The sequence below is a fragment of the Branchiostoma floridae genome, chromosome 6 (assembly GCF_000003815.2).
Source record: "Branchiostoma floridae strain S238N-H82 chromosome 6, Bfl_VNyyK, whole genome shotgun sequence".
In the NCBI taxonomy this organism is placed as follows: Eukaryota; Metazoa; Chordata; class Leptocardii; order Amphioxiformes; family Branchiostomatidae; genus Branchiostoma; species Branchiostoma floridae.
This window is the reverse complement of record NC_049984.1, coordinates 11,398,610-11,410,619: the sequence shown is the minus strand read 5'-3', so window position 1 is coordinate 11,410,619 and position 12,010 is coordinate 11,398,610.

Sequence of the window (12,010 nt, the reverse complement as noted above, 5' to 3'; positions counted from 1 at the left end):
AATTCTGTAGGATGTTTAAGAGAAGAGTGGGGCTTGCATCTTTTTGAACTGTTACTAAGTGTTTGTTACATCTACCTCCAAGAAACTAACCCTGTCGCACCTAAAATCACCTTACGTGGTATAACAGCTTACAAACTGAGTGTTGTTGGTCTACAGAATTATATCCGAGTTATCGAAAGTTCGACCGCATTACCTTTGGTGTTTTACCTTCGGCGGGAAAAAGTGGCTGAAAAAAGCAAACAAAAGAAATATTTGTACAGTCGCAATGAAGTGTAAAGTTGCAGTACGATAGATTTTTGGTTAAGATCTCAGATTGTGTGCACCTGTGCCCGCTAGGTAAACATCCACCCTATGTTAACGGACGGATCTATCGCCAGCTGCACCTGTTAAGAGTACGTCTATACTTACGTACTAGGGGATATGATACGCTAAACTGGATCTAATCAGGTACTTTAGCCGTATCCTTTTCGTGGCTAACAACCTTTCGTGTCTCAGAAATCAGGAAAAACAAGGAGTTGACAACAATGTGATAAAAACTTGTCAACCACTAATGAAAAGCATCGGTTTCACAGATAACCTTACGGTTTCCGCCAACTCTACCGTGTGGCACAATCTCAAACCAAATGAACGTCTTTTCCTCTCAGACACTTTCATTACCGTGAGCAGGTGTTCTAACGAAATCCGAACATTTTAAGATGTGTAATTTAGCTGCTACGCAAACAGGTGAACGGTCTGTAGGCTGTCACTGGTGTTCGGTACTCGTCAACGGATACCTCACTCTTTCAAAATTGTTTGATCAAACGAATAATCTCCAAGAGAGCTATTTTATCGAAATTAGCTTTACCTTTTAGCTAATACTTACCCATGTCTGTACAGTTGGTACTCGGTTGTCAAGGTAACGGCGCGTGGGCACACAAATAAACAAATAAACACTCTACGTCTGCATTTCTGCGTTAATACCATCCGGAGGCGTATGAAAGAGCAGAACACATATCAACAGAGCATAACAGACTTAAACAACACGATGTCTAACCAACAACGCCGCTACGCCACCGTCAAGTCTTAGCAAAATGAAATCAGTGCAGTCAAAGACGAAACAAGTTGCTCCTAGCTATTTATTCCTGTTTAACTGTTGTATTGCAACGGAAGATTCCTTGATTCAAATGCAACAAATTTCCTAAGGAGACTATCAAAGATTTTCACTGCCGTTTGCCACTACATGATCTATGTGTTACACTATACGTACATAGAGACCAGGCTTCATATACGAGCTATATATAAATGTATCAATATATCTACCATTAAAGAAAAATTGACTGTGATGCTGCCGCGCATCACGTAATGCTTATATGAAATAGATGTTAAGCCTGGCGAAAACTTTACTTCACTGATGCTAGTTTGTTAATCCGTTGTTGTTGTTGTTGTTGTCAAATACCAACGAAGAAAAGGAACAAAACGCAGTCAATCGTAACCTAACCTACAATTTACCAAGAAAAGTGCAGGTTTTAGATTTTTTCGTTAGCGTGCAAAGGTGTAGAATGAAAGCCCAACGTATCATTATTAACTTTAAGTTTTTTTAAAAACATATACAGCTGATTAAGACAGTGAGAAGTCACATAACTGTCGTTAGAACAGTAGCAAGGTGTCTGTACGGTGTTTAAAGATTCGGGAGATCACATGGAAGTCTTTCCGCGATCTAGTAAGAAACAGGTAAGACACAGACACCGGAAATTCATCTCCCTTAATCTTCAGTATTAGAGCACACCTGTGACAGGTACGTGATGTGGCAGATGGGGTCCACAAGGGGAGGCTTAAGGAAAGCGTGTGGTAAATCGCAAAGTACACATAAGGATAAAGTGCGGTAGGAAAGAATGTGTGCGTATTAGATGTTATTGCTGTCGGGAGGGCAATAGAAAATGCAGGTATGCAGAAATGAATATCCAAACTTTTTTTCATATTGCACAGAAGAGATGATCTTAATGCCTTTGGTTCGCTAACTTTACCTGAAAATTGGTTTAAAGTAAGGAGAAACAACTATGTCCGTAGTTTCCCCGACCCTTTTACAGTTTGTCTCCCAGAAAGCGCTGTGCGTGCGAGGAGGCCTACTTGACGTGAATATAGAGAGACGGATCCCCTGAATATCAAACGCGACTCGAAATCCCCCAAGCAAAAAAACACCTGTCATGAATTTATGGGGCCACAACCTTCGTACAATTAAGGTGCCACTGACAGAACCATTAACACCTGGCACTTCAACAACACGCAGGTGAGAAATGTAAGGTGACAACAACGCTGTGGAAAGGGTCAGGTTTGGGCAGGGTGACAATTGCGCTTGCATCACTCCTACATTTTCACCATCTGTAGTTATATCAAGGTCCAAAACAAGCATACTGTTACTGTGGTAAGCACCATATCATCGAACAACTCATTGACTTTTCTTGGTTCTACAACAGTAGCTACGAAAGCGACTAGATAGTATCGTCTGAAACAAGATGTGTATCGATATGGTCACCAGCAAAAATGGGTGCATTCCGGTGTTTCTATTTCATCTTTCCATGTGATGTCCACACTTCTCAGAGAATAGTATGGAAACAGTGAAAAAGACGCACTTCGCATTTGTATATCATGAAACACCAGTTTCTTATGCGGGGGATGGTTTATGATTTATAGTATGGCACAACAATAGCACTTCAATCAATGGTCTAATGATCAGTAGACCTGTTGTGGTCATACGTTTAAGAAGTGCGGAGGTGAGGCGCTCCTTAAACACTGGACCCAGATGACCAAACGTCGCGTATGTTCTGTGCGAAGGACTGTACTGGTAACCTCAACCGGGGTCCGACAGACCACCGACGGTTGGGTCGAGATTCTCGCTCCAGACACAGTGGGCGAGAGACGGGGTTGTTTCAGACGAGACTGCGGAACTCTACCTTGCCTTGCTGCAGGGTCGTCCCATACAGATATATGTATACTGACATATCTACTTAGAGTAAAATTCCTTATCACATTATCTCATCACTGTAAGTTATCCCCAGGAGGGAGAGGGGGCTCCGGGCCCTTTTCTGCACATACAGGACCGATTTGTGTGTCAATAGTTGACCTTTTAGCTCTCCTCAGGGGGTTAGGAGGCCTCACAGAGTGCAATATGAGCGCAAAACACTAATCCGCCATTACTGGGGGTACAACAGGTGAATATTGGAATGGATATTTTGTGACCGCACTTTTGGCAAGGTGCCTCCAGTCACTCTCAACTCCACGTTTTTAAGTCTTTTTTTCTGAATTATGTCAGTTTTGTTTTGGAGTTATAATGTACCATATCAGTCACGCCCATTGTTCGATTTGGTATTACATTTATAGAATATTCAGTTTTCTTTTTGTGCCCTCATTGTCACATCACATACTGTATGTTAGAACGGATAGAGATTATTGCAATGACAGGGCCTCGCTCGTTATGGACTGTATGTGGACTAAGCTATAGATTATGTTAGAAACAGTTGCCTATAGTAACGGTAAAACTTACGACAAACTCCTATTGCGCATTTACCGTTTTGTTAAATACTGTTATCTTTTAATCAAATTCAGTAAACACATCTTTGGTTTAGTTTTCAAAATCTGTCATCTTGCCGAAGAAGTCAAGATGTATTATAATGCACACAACCATTTAGAAAAATATCGGACAAGTATCTAACTGTGTTATAAGCTGTAATTATTAAAAGCATTGTATTCTTGAAATCTTGACATCTATATAATTCATGAAGATAACAATGTATTCTACAAGATCAATGCCAACAATAATGACGATTTTGACTTTTTGATTTTAATTTTTTCCCCGCACGATTGGGAAATGAATTATTTTTTTAAAATTTCTTTCTTAAAACATTAAGAAGAAAAGAAGAGCCAGAGGTCCTCTCGGATCCTCTCGGCGCGGCTGACGTCTGGGACCGGACACCTGTGACGTATTTAGCGGCCCGTCCTCGTGCCCTTGGAATTGAACCTGGCGGAGAGAGTCGCCTCCCTTTGGTACAATCAGGCACAGTAACAAACACTGCGGCAGGATCGATTTCCACAGACGCCTGCGATAATTAGTAGTTTTGACTATTGGGGCGATACATCGAGTGTCGAGTGGATGGCTTAAGGCTAGAGCGAATTAAGAGCAGGCTTGCCCTCCCAAACAGTGTACATTCCACAGCGAGGGGACGGCGGGTTCTCAGGCCTCGGACCTCCGCAGAAGCCGGGGCGAGCTTAGTCTGTCAAGGCTAGCGGGAATTAGCGAGGGATTCGGCATTCCAAACAAATAGATTTCCTATGGGACTGACAAGACACTGAGTGTGGGCTCGGTGGCAACTTGGGTGTAGAATGTTGAAAATTAGAAGAAACAGTCTGTCACGTTGATTTAAGAGTGTGGGCAGACCACGGGAAGAGCCAAGTACCTGTGACAGCTGCCGCCGCCCTCTGTAGATGGCTTAAATTTGTTGTCCTTATCGTAGTACGAAGTAGACGAAACCGGACACCAGTGGGGACACAGCCATAATAGATGTTTGGCTCATCAACGTGCAACTAGAGACAAGATGTACACTGAACCTGTCAACACCACTCCTTCACAACTCATCTTGGTACACCAGGGCAAAAAAACCTCAGACAAAGGAGTGGATGATGAACGTCAGGTAGCATTCTGAAGCAATACTTTGTTTCTCTACGCACTATTGAACACTTATCGTACACAGGCTACTACATGGTATCCTGTACGTAACTCGTCGTGGAGATATTAGAAGGCTACATACAACCCGCGGTGCAGAATTGTCTCACTTTGTGCCTGTTTTCTAACGGTTAGAAACGTTTCGTTGTGTATAAATCCGCAGCGCCACTTTGGTGCAATCGTTCGGAATATAATTCAATCACGAAAACCAAAGGACGGATCTGACCAGTTGGCGCCAGTGCACGTCGTCTGCGGACATTGGCGGGGACCAGTGTCTGCTAGCCGCCCGTTAGTGGGAAACATACAGACCACATCGTAATATTATGAGAGAGATGAGCAGCAATACAACAGTTTGGTAACAGATGACGTACTTTTTCACCATCATGTATTTACGGCTTCTTTTCATTGGCGACCAAACATTCAGCCGAATATCTGACCTTCTGTCAACACATCTTGTCCCCGGTGCTATTTGTGCTGAGTTGGTTGCCTTAACTCATGACCGTGGAAAGTCGCCGTGCCTGTATACACGTCGCCATGGTAACCGACACAAAGTCTAAAGCCCCACCCTTTAATACAAAGCTATATAGCCCGTATGTTTGACAGAAATCTGGCCGCTGTAACTTCTCACGTTATCCCCATATTATAGTTCCCATGTTCGTCGGCAAACGCCTACGCCAAGGCCAAGGCCGATTAAAACTTCTCAGCAGGCAGTTTTCTATTAGCACATGACGGAGAGGCGCCGATCTTTTGTGCATTTAGGAGGTCAATACGTACTTAGTAAAATTTTCCTCTTTTCCAATTTTTTTAGTACTAGTTTTACTTCTCTTTAGTGTGTTCCTTTCCGCAATGTTTCCATACCTCTTTCTTTTTGTCTGGTGCGCGCCGAAGAATCAATGTCGAAGAGGCGTGTGACTATATCATACTAGTCTCTAATCAGACTTCTCGGAGTTGTTTTAAGATAGGCTAAATAGGAAAAGTATGTACACGTCGGTAACCAATGACCAGTATTTCCGCTGACAAAATTTTCTCCCCATTTAATGTTTTTATTTGGTCAATTTGTACGACAATCCAAGATGTCAGAACCTAACATTCTATCATTGTACTCGGTCGTACAGACCCACCCCCCGAAGCCTGCCGGATGGTAGCCTGGATGTCTGACTTTTTCCAGGGCCCGCACAGGCCGAGTAAAATTTTCCTACAACCCCCTACCCCCTTTGAGCTGATGCTGCAATGCCTGTGTTGGCCCTGGAAACAGTCTGGTACCCAGGCTAGCGCGATGGGAGGTTGTAAACCGTCACCGACAGGTTGTTAAAGGCACGATGACAGAGAACCTTCGTGTGGAACACACGCGTCATAATATCAACAACCCATTCTTGTTGACACAGCGCCTCCTTGGCTCTCTGCAATATGATCTATGGATGAAGAAATCGTCAGTAATATGTCCAGTGGTCGACGCCAGCTTGTCTGGAGGGAGGGGGGATATTTGTAGCGACCTTTTGACCTTACGTGACCTTAGGATTGTCCTTCTTGATGCACAGCGTGGGAAATGACAACTCTACTCATACTTGTGTCATCACCTTCGCCATGAGACAAAATAATTATTCCAGGTTCAATTACGCGCGATGACTGTTGGGAGGTCCGGGGGGAAGAGAGTTGAAAAAAGTAGTTCGCCTGAAGATTTTGGCGCATGCGCATATAGGCTGTGCACAGGGCGTGGTCTGTTCTCATCACACAGTGCCTCTTAAAGGGCTGTGGAGAATACAGCCTACATCGACGACATAGGGCAAATACTATGTGTGCCGATTGCATTTTATTTTATCGTTGTTCATATAGTAGATTGGGTGGACGAAATGTAACTAAGGTTATGGTTAAGAAGTTTACTTAATGCGCTATATTACGTTATTTTATCTACGACGAATATTTACTGTGAAAACGCGAACAAGATAGCAATAGAGATCCAAGGCAATCAATTCACACATAGCTTCTTGAGTTATGCGGATAAACCACATACATACATATAAAGATATACATCCAAACATACAATCGCTACATAACCTTCTTGTCTAAGATGATAAACTGAAGAAAGAGCTGAATTTTGATGGATTCAATGTATATAACACAAAGGGATTCACAATCTCCAAGATTACAAGAAGTACAATGTCCTCCATTGGTATGCTTTGATATTTATGTTACGATGTAGTCTTACGAGTTTATTTTGATGTCAACATCTGTTACATGTTAACCTTGTATTTATTAGTTCCCTTGTTGGTTGTTATTTTATGTTACCTAGAGCAGATTCTTGTCCAATGCTCAATAAATGAATGTGAAGAAAATAAACAATGTAAACAACACATTCTTACGTCACTGTTCAAAGCCTGTATCCGTTAACTGAGTATATTACAATGCAGGAAGTCTGTAAGAAAAGTTTAAGGCTATTTGGATTTCTGTTTGAAATTACATCAATCGGATGTCAGGCTAAAAATTTTACATCCCTTGCAATAAAGGGTAGGGTCCTATAAGGTGTGACCATCTTTTGCTGGTCTGGGGTAGCCGGTAACACACCATTTTCCCTCAGGCCTTAATGCTTGCCTTTCATTGTGCCCAGAAGTACAGGTCTAGATGAGACGGCAGTGTTCACCTGCCTGGACCAGACGTCACTGACAAACCCCAGATCGCCCGGATCAAAAACCCTGAGTTTTCATCGCCTGGGAGAAGCTTACTCCTGCCCCGGCCGGGCCGCACCACTCCCCGCGGTAATTCCCCATTTCCCTTCATTGCTTTTCTCAACGCGCCACCAGGTAATGGGTGTCAGCACGGGGGGACCCCACATCAAAGCCCAGGCGTCAGGGGTGCTGCGGTGTTCAGTACTCGGACTTGGCAAACCCGCCGGAGGGGCTGGCTGCGAACGTCCGGCGGTTTGGTCTCACTTCATACGGCAGGCGGGTTTCATTATTGTGTCGACGGTTCTTCACAGGGAGGAGGCTAATTCTGATCGGCTTACGACACACATAAGCGGAAATAAGAGGTTGTCAGTGGGCAGGGTACAACTCCCCCCCCCCCTCTATTTTCCGACGAGGTCAGTCAGCAGACAGTGGATGTTGGCATCGTTCTATGATCATGTCAGTCATACTGTGCAGGGGTGTACATAGTGTGGGACCATGACCTGTGATAAGTCAGTAATATTATCTAATTAGCTGATGACCTATCATAAGCGTTTCTGTGCTATGTACTGTATCCAGTCGACTTTGTTTCTCGTATGAAATGAATTTAGTAAAATAGTAATATATCACGATCATATTTGTAGCAAGTGTCTTTGATGCTGTGATTCACAAGTGTCTAACCCATGAGATGAGGGTACCTGGCCCACTCAAGGCCTTCATTCAGAGTATATTTGACACGGTCCAGAACAGGACTTACCCTGACCTCGGAAATTATCGCTCTCCAAATTTGCCGAAATTGTATTTAACCCGGATTTTAGCCCAATTACTCCCGCAAAATGAAATTGTGAATCAATCTGGTCAGTGTGTAGTCCTGGTTCCTGGAGCTAATCGCTCAGGAGTCTACTAAAAACCGGGACATTTCTTCAACAACGATCATTCTATGTGAAATGAGCGCTTATTTCTTTTTGTTCTTTTTGTTTTTCCCCAGCCTTTAAACACTGAGATTGTCTTGCCATAAGTGAAAGTGAGAAAACAACAAGAAAGAAAAGGAGAGGGAAAGGAGAAAATAAGGAAACAAATTAAACATCAGTGGCGGGATGGAGGGATTGAGGATTAGGAAGCGGCTGAGAAAGAAAAGAGAAGTTCAACCTCATGTAGTTTTGGTAACACTCATTCTATTAAAGTACGTGTGCATAAACTTGGCAAGTTAAAGTTGGATGGCAAGCAATGCGTTAGCTATATCACTGGCCCTAGCTGCCTGGTCCAGTGATTGGCATGATGCAGTCTCTGGTCCAAAGCCAGCATTTGTAATATCATCGGCGGGGGACGTATCTAGTACAACACTCTCAAAATTCTGAAAACGCGCACGCAGACAAAAAGAACACAAGAGACACTTATCCGTGGCTATTGTATGTGAAATGCTCGAGTATGCTCCGTAAGTAAAGGTTTGTCCTGACGTGTTCTGTTGGGGTCTACTTGTCACGGGAAGTCCGACGCTGTCTGTGCCCGTCACCTTCAACTCTAGCGGATTCCTGCGGCGGCAGGCCGGCCAACACTACCCATCTGTGCCTTATGGGAAACAGGTCCAACACCTTAGGCTAGCTGGCGAACTTGGAATAAATCAATTTTTCATATATATAACATTTTGAACTCTAATTGCAGGGAAAAATAGCCTTGTAGTAGCTCTTGCTGAAACACATTGTACCGTATACCGTTGAGCAATCAAGTCCATTCATCCATATCCCTTTGTGAAATTCATCCAGCTAACGTTAGTTCACCTTTATCCGCGTAGTAACCTTTATCCGTATTATTTAAAAGCGGGGTATTTAGGGATATGAAGTCGACGGACGGTGGTCACAGTTTCAAACTGCAGTATTTTAAAAAAATGCAATATGAAACCGTCGCCCGTCGGCTTGATATCCATAAATACCTCGCTTTTAAATACTACGGATAAAGGGCACCCTGCGGATAAAGATGAACTAGCGTTTAACGCATTTTGAAATTTTTATGATTCAAAATGTCACTAAAATAAGCTCAAAGCTGAGACATAAAAGAGAGTGGGTGATTGACAGAGCGGTTGAATGAGAGTGGGTGAGACAGTGAGGGAGGCAGATGGGTAGGGAGGGGTGAGGGAACGAGGTCGGTAGGAAGGGAGGGTGGGAATTTCACAGGCGTTTAATTGCTAGATTGTTTTTTGAGAGTGAAGGACATGTGTGTGCATGTGGACCGTAGCCGTGCTGTATTGATGACATCTGCAGCGCCCCGTGTATGACGGATGGTCCTGCGGGCCGTGCTCAGCCGGCCATGCTCCCGCAGGGGTCGGCCATGGCACCGAGACTGTCACCAGGTCAACACCCTTCCGTAATTGGGCGTTATTTATCCACGCAGGATTAAAAAAAGATGGGAAGGGGTTACGACCGTAACCGTTCCGAACAGACGCTTGTGCACGCCACATGACAAACTTAGAGTGGATAATCGCTCGGTTCCGACATTTCTCACTTTCTGAATTACACTCAGTTCTGCCCTCGCCAAGAAGGCCATATTTTCGGTGAAATTTGCGTGTGTTTGTGTCTGTGGACAATATTACTCGAGAAGCTGTTGATTGGTGCTCATGATATTTGGTAGAGGAAAAACAAAAGCCAATTTCGATAATAGTCCTCCTAGCGGATTTCTAAGGTACTGCAACAGAACTCCTGGTTGTTCTGGATATGCTATGGTCGTGCTTTTTGAGTGGCGGGATAGCCCTTAGCCGTTTTAAAACTACAGGAGCCAATTGTGTTTATTATTTTGATGAACGTACGCGAGGCATAGCCACAATATATGTATTGATTTAGAACTAACGGCAGACGTACACTGTATATGTGGACATTTTCATGATGAATGGCTGAAGAAATAATTGAACTTGCCCTAGTTGGCAGTGCGTGATATTTTCGATCAATCTCTGCATATTCTGTCAGGTAAGACATTGCCAAAAATCTATCTACACTTCCCAATAAGGATACATATCAAACAAACCGTATTTCGTAAAATGTTTGAAATATACTTGCACAATTGCCATTAAAAAAATGTTCAAGCAATTAAATATGTACGTTCATGACGTTTCGAGATGAAATGACCGGACTTAAGTCGGACATCGTCACCTCTCTCAGACAGTTTACTAAGCTGTCCAGGAGATTCATAATTCTACATTAACCATGCCTAATGAAATACAGGCGAACCAAAACACATCCCTGTACCTTCCCATCGCCGTGCTGATTTAGTAGGGACGTGGTGTTAACTGACAGTCGCTCAGGTCCAACCTTAAAAACTGCCTTAACTGTGATACAGGGGGCAACAACTGAGTTGTCTGGGATTACTCCAATTGACAATAGCATAACTCTTACTTGTTGCCATGGTAACGGACGGGAGGCTAGGTCCCACTTTGACGCCAAGATATGTAGTGTGTACTGGTCTCTACTGGGCACCTATTTTCAAAAATAAAGAATAGATAAACTTTTGGGGATGAAGACGCAATAGAAACTGACTCAGTCTTTTCGTGACGACAAAAAAGACAATGTACACAGTCAGGCCACAGTCATAGTTTCCCACAAGTGAAGGGGTCCACGGTAGGTGGAAAGTTCTCTCCGTGCCAAGACGGGAAGAAGTTAGCGCTTATTGCCGAAGGCTGCTATTCATCACTGTCTCCTGCCCTCATCCAATAGACGTGAAGACGAGTCTTCTATTCCCCACATGATTGAAAAACTCTATAATTTCTGTGAGCGTACATGAGAAAGTCCAATGTACATGTCATTTGTGGGCGATGATCCAATTTCTCCGTGAACGGGCACGAGCTGTGGGGTCCGGCTGATCTAATAAGATCGCCGATAACGCGTGGTGGAGGCGGCGTCGTAATTACTGTAGCGACAAGCGCCCATCATCGGGCTGCTTTACACATCATCGGAAGGACCGGGGAGCACATTCCCTACTGAAAAATGTCGGGAAAATCCTCCATACACCGATTCAACCGTGCGTGCTGTTTGTTTGCGCGTACTTTCCTCCTTGTACAGCTGAACACAGCACGGAACATCAACAGAAATGACTCAGGGAGCACCTATTCATAATAGGTAGATTATCTTTGAACGATGAGTTAGTGTAGAGAATGTATTGATTAAACCTGTCAGTTGTAAGTGGATTTGTGGCTGTTGCAGGGTCAAGGCTAGAGGAAATGTGTATCACACTAACACAAAACGTTTTGTGACGCAGTGACTACTAATACCCCGCCCTCTCGTCGGTTAACAGTTACGTATATAAATCCAGAAGGCGTACGGAAAACCTGTGTACTGATGACCTTCATATAAACTTCCTATACCGCAAAGTCGTAAAAATATTATTTTTTCATCAAAATCCCTTTAAATTCTCTCATTAATTAAAAAAAAGGAGTGCCTAGAAAAAATGTTACATCGTGAAGTAATACATGCTTGTCTTTTATTAGTAGAAGTTTCCGGGACTGGGGATATACATTTCTTTGATATCGTATACCTAACGGCAATTAGCGTACAACGTTATACCAAAACAGGATACATAGCTTGGTTACCTGTATTTGATGTTGGAACACTGTGACATGTCTTTGAATTGTTAATGCATTTCGTACGCACTTTGGGAATAATGTACCTAA